The sequence below is a fragment of the Papio anubis genome, chromosome 18 (assembly GCF_008728515.1).
Source record: "Papio anubis isolate 15944 chromosome 18, Panubis1.0, whole genome shotgun sequence".
In the NCBI taxonomy this organism is placed as follows: Eukaryota; Metazoa; Chordata; class Mammalia; order Primates; family Cercopithecidae; genus Papio; species Papio anubis.
Window position 1 is genome coordinate 42279778 of NC_044993.1, and position 14485 is coordinate 42294262.

The window sequence follows — 14485 nt, forward strand, 5'->3', positions numbered from 1 at the left end:
CCCGGATACAAGGATGGTTCAACAAATGCAAGTCAATAAATTGATTCGTCACATAAACAGAATTAAAAACAGAAACCATATGATTATTTTAAAAGATGCAGAAAAAGCATTCAATAAAATCCAGCATCCCTTCATGATAAAAACCCTGAACAAACTAGGCATAGAAGAAATATACCTTAAAATTACAAAAGCCCAAATAAGACAAATCCACAGCCAACACCATACTGAATAGGGAGAAGTTGAAAGCATTTCTCCTAAGAACTAGAACAAGACAAGAATGCCTGCTTTCATCACTTCTCTTCAACATAGCACTGGAAGTCCTAGCCAGAGCAATCAGGCAAAAGAAAGAAATAAAGGGCATGTAAACTGAAAAACAGGAAGTCAAACTATCTCTGTTTACTAATATGATTTTTATACCTAGAAAACTCTAAAGACTCCTCCAAAGGACTCCTAGATTTTATAAATTCAGTAATGTCTCAGGTTACAAAATCAAAGTACATAAATCCATAGCACTGCTATGTATCAATAATGAACAGGCTGAGAATCACATCAATAACTCAATCCCATCTACAATAGTTGCGAATAAAAAAAAGAACTACAAAACAGTGATGAAAGAAATCAAAGATGACACAATGGAAAAACATGCCATGCTCAGGGATTGGAAGAATCAATATTGTGAAACTGACAATAGTGCCCAAATCAATCTATAGATTCAATGCAACTCCTCTCAAAATACTAATTATTTTTTCACAGGTCATTTTTCACAGAATTAGAAAAAAAAAATCCTAAGGTTCATATGCAACCAAAAACCATTCTGAGTAGTCAAAGTAATCCAAAGCAAAAAGAAGAAATCTGGAGGCATCACATTACCTGACTTAAACACTACAAGGCTATAGTAACTAAAACAGTACAAAAATAGACACACAAAGCCTCTCCCAACATGGCGGCCTCAACAATACCAGTTTCCAGTGTGATCTATTATTGACCTTCAAGAACTAAGCAAAAAAGAATAATAAGAAGGGGAAGACTATCTCCCTCACAGACTTTCTGGCTGAGGATGGGGGGACTGGTAGAGGAAGCACCTATGTTTCTAAGCCAGTCAGCTGGGCTGATGAAACAGATGACCTGGAAGGAGGTAACAGTAATGATGAAGATGTGTATAGGGCACCTCCAATTGACCGTTCCATCCTTCTCACTGCTTCACGGGCTGCTCGGGAACCCAATATCAACTGGAGCCATCTTCCCAAATTGCTACCCTACACTGCTTTTCTAGGGAACCTACCCTATGATGTGACAGAAGAGTCCATTAAGGAATTCTTTAGAGGATTAAATATCAGTGCAGTGCGTTTAACACATGAACCCAGCAATCCAGATAATTTGAAAGGTTTGGTTATGCTGAATTTGAGGACCTGGATTCCCTGTTCAGTGCCCTGAGTCTCAATGAAGAGTCTCTAGGTAACAAGATAATTCGAGTGGACATTGCTAATCAAGCACAGGATAAAGACAGGGGCGATCGTTCTTTTGGCTGTGACAGAAATTGGGATTGTGACAAAACAGATACAGACTGGAGGGCTCGTCCTGCCACAGACAGCTTTGGTGACTACTCACCTAGAAGAGGTGATGACAGCTCAGGAGACAAGTATTGAGATCGTTATGATTCGGACCGGTATCGTAATAAGTATCAGGAAGGCCCACCCAGGGATATGGATCGATATGGTGGCCGGGATCGCTGTGATGACCAAGGCGGCAGAGATTATGATAGAGGTTATGATTCCCAGATAGGCAATGGCAGAAAAGCATTTGGCAGTGGGTACTGCAGGGAAGATGACTACACAGGAGGTGGGGACCGCTATGAAGACTGATCCAACAGACAGGATGATTGGTCGTGGAGCTCCAGGGATGATTACCCTCGGGATGATTACAGGCGTGATGATAGAGGTCCCCCCCAAAGACCCAAACTGAATCTAAAGCCTCGGAGTACTCCTAAGGAAGATGATTCCTCTACTAGTACCTCCCAGTTCAGTCGAGCTGCTCCTATCTTTGGAGGGACAAAGCCCACTGACACAGCTGCTAGAGAAAGAGAAGTAGAAGAATGGCTACAGAAGGAACAAGAGAAGTTGCAGCGTCAGCTGGATGAGCCAAAACTAGAACGATGGCTTCGGGAGAGACACCCAAGCTGGCGAAGTGAAGAAACTCAGGAACAGGAACGGTTGAGGACAGGAAGTGAGTCATCACAGACTGGGACCTCTGTCACATCCAGCAGAAATGCATGAAGGAGAGTGAGAAGTTTCTAGAAAATGAAACACTCAATAAGCAGGAAGACTGTCACTCTCCAGCTTCTAAACCTTCCAAACCTGATCAGCCCCTAAAGGTAATGCCAGCCCGTCCACCAAAGGAGAACACTTGGGTGAAGTGAAGTTCTAACCCTCCTACTCGATTTCAGAGCTCAGACACAGAGCAGCAATCCCTACATGTGTTGGGGGAAAAGTTGCTCCAGCTCAACTATCTGAGGAAAGAATGAAACAAAGCAGATGGGATGAATGTCCCAAAAGCCAAACTGGGAACTCTAGCCATGGTCCAGGAGACAGAGGGAACAAAGACCACTGGATGGAGTCAGACACGAAAGATGGCAAAAAGGATCAAGAGTCCAGATCTGTACCTGAGCCAAAGAAACCTGAGGAAAATCCAGCTTCCAAGTTCAGTTCTGCAAGCAAGTATGCTACTGTCTCCATTGATGGTGAAAATGAAAACAAGAGAGAAGATAACGCTGAATAGACCTCAACATCCTGGGCTTTCTCCTACTTTCTCTCCACCCTGGAACATTCGAGAGCAAATCAAACCTCTATCCAGCCAAGACAAAATAAAACTCACCATCTCCTGGAAAAAAAAAAAAAAAAAAAAAAAAAAGACACACAGACCAATGTAACAGAATAAACAGCCCAGAAAAAAGCCAAATACCTAAAACCAACTCATCTTTAGAAAAGCACATAAAATCGCACACTGGGGAAAGAACACTCTATTCGATAAATGGTGCTGGGAAAACTGAACAACAACATGCAAAGAATGAAACTGGATCCCTATCTTTCTCTATATACAAAAATTAACTCAAGATGGATTAAAAACATAAGTCTAAAACCTGAAATCATAAAAATTCTAGAAGAAAACCTGGGAAAACTCTTCTGGACATTGGCCTAGGCAAAGAACTTATGACTAAGACCCCAAAAGCAAATGTAACAAAAAGAAATAAATGACATGTAACTAAACTACCATTGGATCCAGCAATCCTGCTACAGGGTATCTACAGTGTCCATAAGGAACTCAAGCAAATCAGCAAGAAAGGAACAATCCCATTAAAAAGTGGGCAAATGACAAGAACAGACATTTCTCAAAAGATATACAAATGGCCAACCAACATGAAAAAAATGCCACTAATGTCAGTAACCATCAGGGAAATGCATATCAAAACCACAGTGAGACACCTCCTTGCCAAAGCCAGAATGGCCATTATTAAAAAGTCAAAAAACAACAGATGTTGGTGTGGATGCAGTGAAAAGGGAACATTTATATGCTATTGATGGGAATGAAAGTACAATATTTATGAAAGACAGTATGGAAATTTCTCCAAGAACTAAAAGTAGATCTACCATTCGATCCAGCAATCCCACTACTGGGTATCTCCCAAAGGAAAAAAAGTCATCATATAAAAAAGATACCTGCATGTGTATGTTTATCACAGCACATTTCAAAATTATAAAGATGTGGAATCAACTTAAGTGCCTATCAACCCATAAGTGGATTTTGAAAAATGTGACATACACACACACACACACACACACACATATACACACACATACCATGGAGTGCTATTCAGCCAAAAAAAAAAAAAAAAAGAATGAAATAATATCTTTTGCAGCAACTTGGATGCAATTGGGGGCCTTATCCTAAGTGAAGTATCTCAGGAATGAAAAACCAAATACCATATGTTCTCCCTTATAAGTGGGAGCTAAACGAAGGGTACACAAAGACATACAGAGTGGTATAGTGGACACTGGAGGCTCAGAAGGCGGGAGGGTGGGAGGGCGTTGAGGGATAAATAATTACCTACTGAGTACAATGTACATTATTTGGGTGATGGGTACCCTTAACGCCCAGACTTCCCCACTATAAAATTCATTCATGTAACCAAAAGCCATTTCTATCCCTAAATAGAAATACAATTTAAAAAACAAAAAGTAAAAAAGAAAGTAGGGTTCAAATATTTGAAAAGAATGGTAAACCTACTCTGTGCTCTAGAAATGGAAAAACAAAGTCTGAATGACAGCACATCTGTTTAGAGCATGGTTTCCTGAATATTTTAAGCCCACTGATAAGACCTAATGCTCAGAAAAAAATGATTCCCTTGAAAATATTACTACTTATTGACAATATACCTGGTCATCCAAGAGCTCTAATGGAGATGCACAAGGAGATTAATGTTTTCATTTCTGCTAACACAACATTCATCCTGCAGTCCATGGCTCAAGGAGTAATCTTACTTTCAAGCCTTATTATTTAAGAAATGTCTTGCAAGGCAATAGGTGCCATAGATAGTGATTCCTCTGATGGATTTGAGCAAAGTAAATTGAAAATCTGGGAAGGACTCACCATTCTAGATGCCACTAAGAACATTCAAGATTCATGAGAGGAAGTCAAAATGTCAGTATTAACAGGAGTTTGGAAGAAGCTGATTCCAACTGTCATGGATAAGTGTGAGGAGTTCAAGACTTCAATGGAATAAGAGCGAGTAGATGTGGTGGAAATACCAAAAGAACCAGAATTAGAAGTGGACCCTAAAATGAGACTAAATTCCTGTAACCTCATGATAAAACTTGAATGGATGAGGAATTAATTCTTACGGATGAGAAAAGAAAGTGGTTCTTGAGATGAAATTTACTCCTGGTAAAGAGCTGTGAATATTAATGAGTTGACAACAAAGGATTTAGAATACTTCATATATTTAGCCGATAAAGCAGTGGCAGGGTTTGAGAGGACTGACTCCGATTTTGAGAGAAGTTCTAATGCAGATAAAATGCTATCAAACAGCATCATATGTTACAGAGAAATCTATTGTGAAAGGAAGAGTCATTCAATGTGGCAAACTTCACTGTTGTCTTATTTTGAGAAATTGTCACAGTCATTCCAATCTTCAGCAACCACCAGCCTGATCAGTCAGCAGCCAACAAGACTGAGGCAAGACCTTCCATAAGCAAAAATTTACAACTCACTGAAGGCTCAGATGACTGTTAGCATTTTTAAGCAATAATGTATTTTTAACTAAGGCAAAGTCCTTTTTCCAAGATGGACACCCACAGTGACAAAACCACATCACTGGAGGGTGCTGATCTCACCCTGCTGATTCTCAACTCAAAATAGGCTGGAGGAGGCAGAAGCTACATCTCTTTTTGTTCAGCAATTTGTTGCTTTTGTCTACCAAGTGCAGGAAATCCTTTAAGATAAAAAACAAAATATTGCTGAATAACCTGTGGACAGCTAGCTATGTGGACAAAGTGGGGAATGGCCACATCTCTACTGGGAGGTCCTTTCTCTTGGGCTGGCCCATGGTGAGCTTCATGGCCACATTTTGGGCTCTGAAGATTACCAGCTGTGGGTCACTTCTGGCATGAAAAAGGCCCCATGTCCACTCGCTGGGCATGCATTCTCACGGAATTAAAATAAGCCATCCCCAAGCCACTATACTCCTGCCACAGGGACAGGGAACTCCACCTCTCCTTCCACCTTTCAGGAGCCCTTCTTTTGGCAGGGTTCTAACACTTGCCAGGACAATCTGTGCACGACTCTACCAGCCTTAAAGCTGGCCCAGCTCTTTGGAGCTTCTCTCACAGATGTTTGTGAGAATGACAACATACCCACCCCTCTCTGGATATGCCTTTTAAAATCAACCAAAAAGGGCCACTCAACAGAGGGTATCTTCAGAAAATCGGCAAATATAAAATCATATCGAGCCCTAAAGGAGAAACTAAATTCTGAAGATAAAGTGAACTTGGACAATGAGTCTATTCTTCTGGAAACATCATTCTTAAATGAAAGAATATCCAAGGAAGTATATTTTCATCCAATCTCTATGATGAATGGCTTAGTGTATTCATCAAGGGAACGAATAGGAGAAAATAATTGCTATCCAGAGGCTTTTAGACCAGCTGCCAAAAGCCAGTGTTGTTCTCTTGAGATACCTTTTTGGAGTGTACACATTGAACATTCCTCATCCAATCAGATAATAGCCTATCATTTATCAGCATGTATAGCCCCAAGCATTCTTCAGCTGTCTACTTCCTGCAGCTCAACACTAGAAAATGAATTCACAAAAAGTCCAGTGTGATGACTCTGATTTTAAAAAAGAGAATTCAAAAAAAAGGTTTCTCTTGTACAATTTCTCATTGAAAACTGCCTCATGATATTTGGAAAAGACATCACTTCCCACTTTGGGAAGAACTCAGAGTTGTGATAACAGCCAGAAGGCTTCAGTGAAAACAGAGCAACCTCTTTAATCCAAGCCAGTAAGAGTCACGGTGGTTTACAAGAAAATCACAACTGTAGAATGATGCCCAGGCCCATCTGGAATGGGTCCACCCAGCTACCCGTCCAGTTACTGAGGATTCAAATCTCCATAGGCCCATTTGACTCTTCCTTTTCTTTCATTTCCTTAAGTGTTCCACTGAGAACAATTTTCCCAAAATGTCTGCAGAATTTGGATTAAATCCTCAGGTTCTTTCCAAAAATAAGTAAATTTCTTGGCAAAAGAATGAACATGTGGCACCTTAAACTAAGACAACCACTGTGGATCATGTTTTTAAATCACTTGTTTTCAGTTGAACACTGAACGAGCACCTTCCAACATCCCAGCTCATCCCATTTTCCTTTTCCTTATCCCATATATACATATTTGCAAAAATCTTCCCATAAAATATACCTTCTATCTTTCCATCTCTATCATATTGTATTATTACTTTTCCATTGATATAAAATAAATGTATATATTTTTGGAGTAAAAAAGAATTCTACAGTTTTAACTCTTACATATAGGTCTTTGATCTATTTCATATTAATTTTTGTATATGGTGTGAAACAGGGGTCAGATTCATTCCTCTGCATGTGGACATCCAGTTGTCCTAGCACTATTTGTTGACAACTATCCTTTTCCCCTGAATTGTCTTTGCACATTTGTGAAAATCGATTGACTACAGATGTGGGGGTTTATTTCTGTACTCTTATTTCTATTTCCCCGATCTCCTTGTCCTTATGCCAGAACCACACTATTTTAATTATTGTAGCTTTGTAGTAAGTTTTGAAATTGAAAAGTGTGAGTCCAATCTTGTTCTTTTTCGATGTTGTTTTGGCTAGTCTGGTTCCCTTACCTTTCCATGTGAAGCTCATCAATTTCTGCAAAAAAGACAGTTGGATTTTTTACATAGATTACATAAACATAGGATGTCTTTCCATTTATTTAGGTCTTCTTTAATATCTCTTAACATTTCTTTGTAGTTTTCAATGTATAAGTACAAGAACCTATGCAAGTGTTACACTTATTTTGTTAATCCCCTCTACTTTTAAGATGAGGAAACAAGCTCAGAGCAGCTTTAAAATCCATCCTTACTACTGCTCTTTGGTGAAAACTTTGTACCCTACTAGAATATATGCTGACCAATTTACCCTGACTTTCAAGAGCAATTGAGCCAATAATCTGGATTTAAGATAGTATCCTAATGAATCTAATCTGCAGCCTAGCATATCACTGCCAGGGAAGGTTCCCTGCCAGTGAAGGAAGTACTTGATGCTTCCACAGGTTAAACAAATTTCATGACAATTCACATGTACTGCTAGCATACTAATGGCAGCAGGCTCTTTGCAGGTCCAAAGTTATTTTAGAGAGAAATAACAAGGGCTGGAACCTAAAGGAATAAAATCCAAGTGAAGGACCTGTGGTGGTTTAAAGCATGTCTGAAATTCTTTGACACTCCTCCCCATCAAGAGGTGGAGTCTAATATCCCCTGCTAGAATACAGACTGGTCTTAGTGACTCCAACAAATAGGATGTGGCGGAATTTACACTGCATGACTTCTGAGCCTAGGTCACAGATAAGAAAACAGCTCCCACCTAACTCTCTGCCTTGGATTCTGGGCCTTGGAACCCAGCCACCGTGCTGTGAGAAAGCCTATATGGAAAAACTTCACATAGGCCTTCCAGGGGACAGGCCCTGCCAAGGTCTTAGTCAACACTCAGATACCCAAGTGACAAAGCATTCAAGATAAGCCCAGCGCCAGTCACAATGATGACAAACACATTAGAGACCCTGAGCACACAAACTGCCCAGCTTAACTCAGTCTACCATCTTAATAATAAATAATAATGTAAGACAATAATAATAAAAGATTATTGTTGTTTTACGCCTCTAAGTTTGGGTTCATTTTCAACAATTTGGGTTATTATTTGCAACAATAGGTAACTGGAAAAAAAATCTAAGTCAGATTGCAAACTCTACCAAGTACCCAGAACAATTAGGCCAATCATAATTTTGCATACTGTAAAATAGTAACCAAATTACCATAGTATCTGAACAAGAATTTTAGAGCCTTAGACCCTAAGGGTTAGAAAAGTCCCTTGGGGTTGTATATTTGGACTGTTTGTGTAAAAACATTCATTGTTAACTGGCTTTCTTCCTTAAGAATGTGTTCCTGATGACCCAGGAGCTCCTTTAGGCCCCAATGCACAAAAATTTACATTCAGTTAACCCAGTAATACCAGAAAAATTCCTCCTACAGTATGAGGTACATATTTTATTAAATATTTACAATATTTTGAAATGTAAAGAGAAAATAACTTATTCAAAAGGCAAACACACATGAAATTCAGTACTTAGAAACACAATGTAGCCAGCCCAAGGTTCTGTCTTTAATGGTACAAAAAAACAGCTATGGGATGAATTTGGAAATTGTCACTTAAATGTGGCATTTTAAAAGAAACAAGGCTGGGCACGGTGGCTCATGCCTGTAATCCCAGCACTTTGGGAGGCCGAGGTGGACGAGATCACTTGAGGTCAGGAGCTCAAGACCAGCCTGGCCAACATGGCAAAACCCTGTCTATATTAAAAACACAAAAATTATCCAGGCTTGGTAGCACATGCCTGTAATCCCAGACTAGAGAAGAGACTTGCTTGAACCCGGGGGCAGAGGTTGCAGTGAGCCAAGATCGCACCACTGCACTCTAGCCAGAGCAACAGAGTGAGACTCTGTTTCAAAAAAACAAAAAACAAAAATAAACAAAAAACAAAAAGAAACAAATACTGTACCTGAACTAGAGTAAAATTCACAAATATGTTAATTTATTATCCACTAGTTATTCAAATATCTGGCAACAGCAAGCTATTTAGAAACCCAACCACAATCATAACATGATCTTACATTTTAATGGCAATTTCTATTGTTGGCAACATATATTGTTGTAAGAATTTAAAAATATTTTAAGGGTACAAGATACTCTCAGGAAACTAAATTATTCTATTATTAGCTATTGAACATATTAATAGTAGATGACTAATATCAACAGAACATTTGCTGATTTGATTATTGCAAGATGGTACCTTAACATCTTTATTCTAATATTCACTGAAGAGAGCTAAAATAAAGCAACATTTGTTTGAGAGATAGTGATTTGTTGCATAAATCGAAGCTGTTATAGAAAAGATAGGTCTGACTATTTAATTTCACACCTACCATGTAATTCACAAAAGTAACTGGCAGGCATGAGAACTAAATTCACAATCTTCTGCTCATTAACACTGTTTTAAATCCCTGAGCTACCCAATCATATTTCCTAGAAGAACAAGGACTTCACAGTACTATAGTTTGTTCAGTATGGCAAAGATACATAAAATGAAGCAGAATGGTTGGACGGTAGCTTCTATCATAGTTCCATGACGAAAATATAAAAAATGACTTAAGAAGACTAAGTCATTACTTTAAGTAATAAGCACCATATGGAATAAAAGGGTCACTGAAAGCTTCTTAAACTGAGTAAAGTGGTGCTATGATTGTTATTTATCTGATATTTTAGTGATGGCTTTCTTTATTAGAAAAGCCAAGAGAATAGAACATAAAACCACTTTAAAAAGCTAAAAAAGTCAGAAGTCTGGCAAGATGGCCAAATAGGAACAGCTCTGGTCTGCAATTCCCAGCAAGACCAAAGCAGAAGGCGGGTGATTTCTGCATTTTTAACTGAAGTATCTGGCTTATCTCACTGGGACTGGTTAGACAGTGGGTGCAGCCCACTGAGAGCAAGCTGAAGCAGGGTGGGGCATCATCTCTCGGGTAATGCAAGGCGTCAGGGAACTCCCTCCCCTAGCCAAAGGAAGCCATGAGGGACTACGCCGTGAGGAATGGTACACTCTGGCCCAGATACTAAGCTTTTTCCACAGTCGTTGCAACGCACAGACCAGGAGATTCCCTTGGGTGCCACCAGGGCCCTGGGTTTCAAGCACAAAACTGGCTAGCCATTTGGGAAGACAGTGAGCTAGCTGCAGCAGCTTTTTTCATACCTCAGTGGCACCTGGAATGCCAGGGAAACAGAACCGTTCACTCCCCTGGAAAGGGGGCTGAAGCCAGGCCACCAAGTGGTCTAGCTCAGCAGATCCCACCCCCATGGAGCCCAGCAAGCTAAGATCCACTGGTGTGAAATTCTCATTGCCAGTACAGCAGTCTGAAGTCGACCTGGGACGCTCCAGCTTGGTGGGGAAAGGGGCATCCACCATTAATTACTGAGGCTTCAGTAGGTGGTTTTCCCCTCACAGTGTAAACAAAGCCATGGAGAAGTTCCAACTGGGCGGAGCCCACCACAGCTCAGCAAAGCCGCTGTAGTCAGACTACCTCTCTAGATTCCTCCTCTCTGGGTAGGACATCTCTGAAAAAAAGGCAGCAGCCGCAGTCAGGGGCTTATAGATAAAACTTCCATCTCCCTGGGACAGAGCACCTGGGGGAAGGGGCAGCTGTGGGCACAGTTTCAGCAGACTTAAATGTCCCTTCCTGCCAGCTCTGAAGAGACCAGCAGGCCTCCCAGCACAGCATTCGAGCTCTGCTAAGGGTCAGACTGCCTCCTCAAGTGGGTTCCTGACCCTTGTGTCTCCTGATTGGGAGACATCTCCCAGCAGGGGCCGACAGACATCTCATACAGGAGAGCTCCAGCTGGCATCTGGTGGGTGCCCCTCTGGGACAGAGCTTCCAGAGGAAGAAACAGGTGGCAATCTTTGCTGTTCTGCAGCCTCTGCTGGTGATACCCATGCAAACAGGGTCTGGAGTGAACCTCCAGCAAAGTCCAGCAGACCTGTGTTAGAGGGGCCTGACTGTTAGAAGCAAAACTAGCAAACAGAAGGGAATAGCATCAATATCAACAAAAAGGATGTCCACTCAGAAACCCCATCCGAAGGTAACCAACATCAAAGACTAAAGGTAGATAAATCCATGAACATGGGGAGAAACCAGTCCAAAAGGCTGAAAATTCCAAAAACCATTCGCCTCTTCTCCTCCAAAGGATCACAACTCCTTGCCAGCAAGGGAACAAAACTGGATGGAGAATGAGTCTGATGAACCTACAGAAGTAGGTTTCAGAAGGTGGGTAATAACAAAGTCCTCCAAGCTAAAGGAGCATGTTCTAACCCAATGCAAGGAAGCTAAGAACTTTGAAAAAAGGTTAGACGAATTGCTAACTAGAATAACCAGCTTACAGAAGAACATAAATTACCTGACAAAACTGAAAAACACAGCACAAGAACTTCATTACACATACACAAGTATCAATAGCTGAATCAATCAAGCAGAAGAAAGGATATCAGAGACTGAAGATCAATTTAATGAAATAAAGTGAGAAGACAAGATTAGAGGAAAAACAATGAAAAGGAATGAACAAAGCCTCCAAGAAATATGGGACTATGTGAAAAGACCAAACCTATGTTTAGCTGGTGTACCTGAAAGCGATGGGGAGAATGGAACCAGGCTGGAAAACACTCTTCAAGATATTATCCAGGAGAACTTCCCCAACCTAGCAAGACAGGCCAACATTCAAATTCAGGAAATACAGAGAACACCACAAAGATACTCCTTGAGAAGAACAACCCCTAGACACATAATCGTCAGACTCACCAAGATTGAAATGAAGGAAAAAATGTTAAGGGCAGCCAGAAAGAAAGGCTGGGTTACCCACAAAGGGAAGCCCATCAGACTAACAGCAGATCTCTCTACAGAAACCCTACAAGCCGGAAGAGAGTGGGGACCGATATTCAACATTCTTTGTTTTATTTTTGTGTTTTTTTGTTTTGTTTTTGTTTTTGAGACGGGGTCTTGCTCTGTCGCAGTGGCACAATCTCAGTTCACTGAAACCTCCACCTCCTGATTTCAATGGGTTCAAGCAATCCTCTGCCTCAGCCTCCCGAGTGGCTGGGATTATAGGCGCCTGCCACCATGCCCGGCTAATTATTGTATTTTTAGTAGAGACAAGGTATCATCATCTTGGCCAGGCTGGTGTCGAACTCCTGACCTCATGATCCACCTGCCCTGGCCTCCCAAAGTGCTGGGATTACAGGTGTGAGCCACCAGGGCCTCAACATTCTTAAAGAAAAGAATTTTAAATCCAGAATTTCATATCCAGCCAAACTAAGCTTCATAAGCGAAGGAGAAATAAAATCCTTTATAGACAAGCAAATGCTGAGAGACTTTGTCACCACCAGGTCTGCCTTACAAGAGCTCCTGAAGGAAGCACTAAATATGGAAAGGAAAAACTGGTACCAGCCACTGCAAAAACATGTCAAATGGTAAAGACCATCGACACTATGAAGAAACTGCATCAACTAACGGGCAAAATAACCAGCTAACATCATAATGACAGGATCAAATTCACACATAACAATATTAACCTTAAATGTAAATGGGCTAAATGCCCCAATTAAAAAACACAGACTGGAAAATTGGATAAAGACTCAAGACTCAGCAGTGTGCTGTATTCAGGAGATCCATCTCATGTGCAAAGACACATAGGCTCAAAATAAAGGGATGGAGGAGTATTTACCAAGCAAATGGAAAAAAAAAAAAAAAAAACCACCAAAAAAACAGGGTTGCAATCCTAGTGTCTGACAAAACAGATTTTAAATCAACAAAGGTCAAAAAATACAAAGAAGGCCATTACATAATGGTAAAGGGATCAATGCAACAAGAACAGCTAACTATCCTAAATACATATGCACCCAATACAGGAGCACCCAGATTTATAAAGCAAGTTGTGAGAGACCTACAAAGAGACTTACACTCCCACACAATAATAGTGGAAGACTTTAACACCCGACTGTCAATATTAGACAGATAACGAGACAGAAAATTAACAAGGATATTCAGGACTTGAACTTAGCTCTGGACCAAGCGGACCTAATAGACAGAACTCTACACCCCAAATCAACAGAATATACATTCTTCTCAGCAACACATCACACTTATTCTAAAATTGACCACATAATTGGAAGTAAAATACTCCTCAGCAAATGCAAAAGAACAGAAATCATAACAAACTATCTCTCAAACCACAGTGCAATCAAATTAGAACTCAGGATTAAGAAACTGACTCAAAACCACACAACTACATGGAAACTGAACAACCTGCTCCTGAATGACTACTGGGTACATAACAAAATGAAGGCAGAAATAAAGACGTTCTTTGAAACCACTGAGAACAAAGACAAATGTACCAGAATCTCTGGGACATAGCTAAAGCAGTGTGCAGAAGGAAATTTATAGCACTAAATGCCCAAAGGAGAAAGTGGGAAAGATCTAAATTCGACACCCTAACATCACAATTAAAAGAAGTAGAGAAGCAAGAACAAACAAATTCAAAAGCTACCAGAAGACAAGAAATAAATAAGATCAGAGGCGAACTGAAGGAGATAGAGACACACACACACACACACACACACACACACAAACCTTTCAAAAAAATCAATGAATCCAAGAGCTGGGTTTTTGAAAAGATTAACAAAATAGACCACTAGCCAGACTAATAAAGAAGAAAAGAGAGAAGAATCAAATAGACACAATAAAAAATAATAAAGAGATATCACCACTGAACCCACAGAAATACAAATTACCATCAGAGAATAGTATAAATACCTCTATGCAAATAAAGTAGAAAATCTAGAAAAAAATGGAGAAATTCCTAGACACATATACCCTCCCAAGACTAAACCAGGAAGAAGTCAAATCCCTGAATAGACCAATAACAACTTCTGAAATTGAAGCAGTAATTAATAGCCTGCCAACCAAAAAAAGCCCAGAACCAGATGAATTCACAGCTGAATTCTACCAGAGGTACAAAGAGGAGCTGGTACCATTCCTTCTGAAACTATTACAAACAATAGAAAAAGAGGGATTCCTCCCTAACTCATTTTATGAGGCCAGCA

General features: G+C 40.3%; 1 protein-coding gene and 1 pseudogene across 5 annotated transcripts in view; one reads left to right on the plus strand and one right to left on the minus strand.

Moving 5' to 3' along the window:
* Positions 1-14485, minus strand: part of PHKB (phosphorylase kinase regulatory subunit beta) — a 228643-nt gene that overhangs the window by 122853 nt on the left and 91305 nt on the right. The window lies entirely within an intron of this gene.
* On the plus strand, positions 941-2775 carry LOC103880416 (annotated as a pseudogene).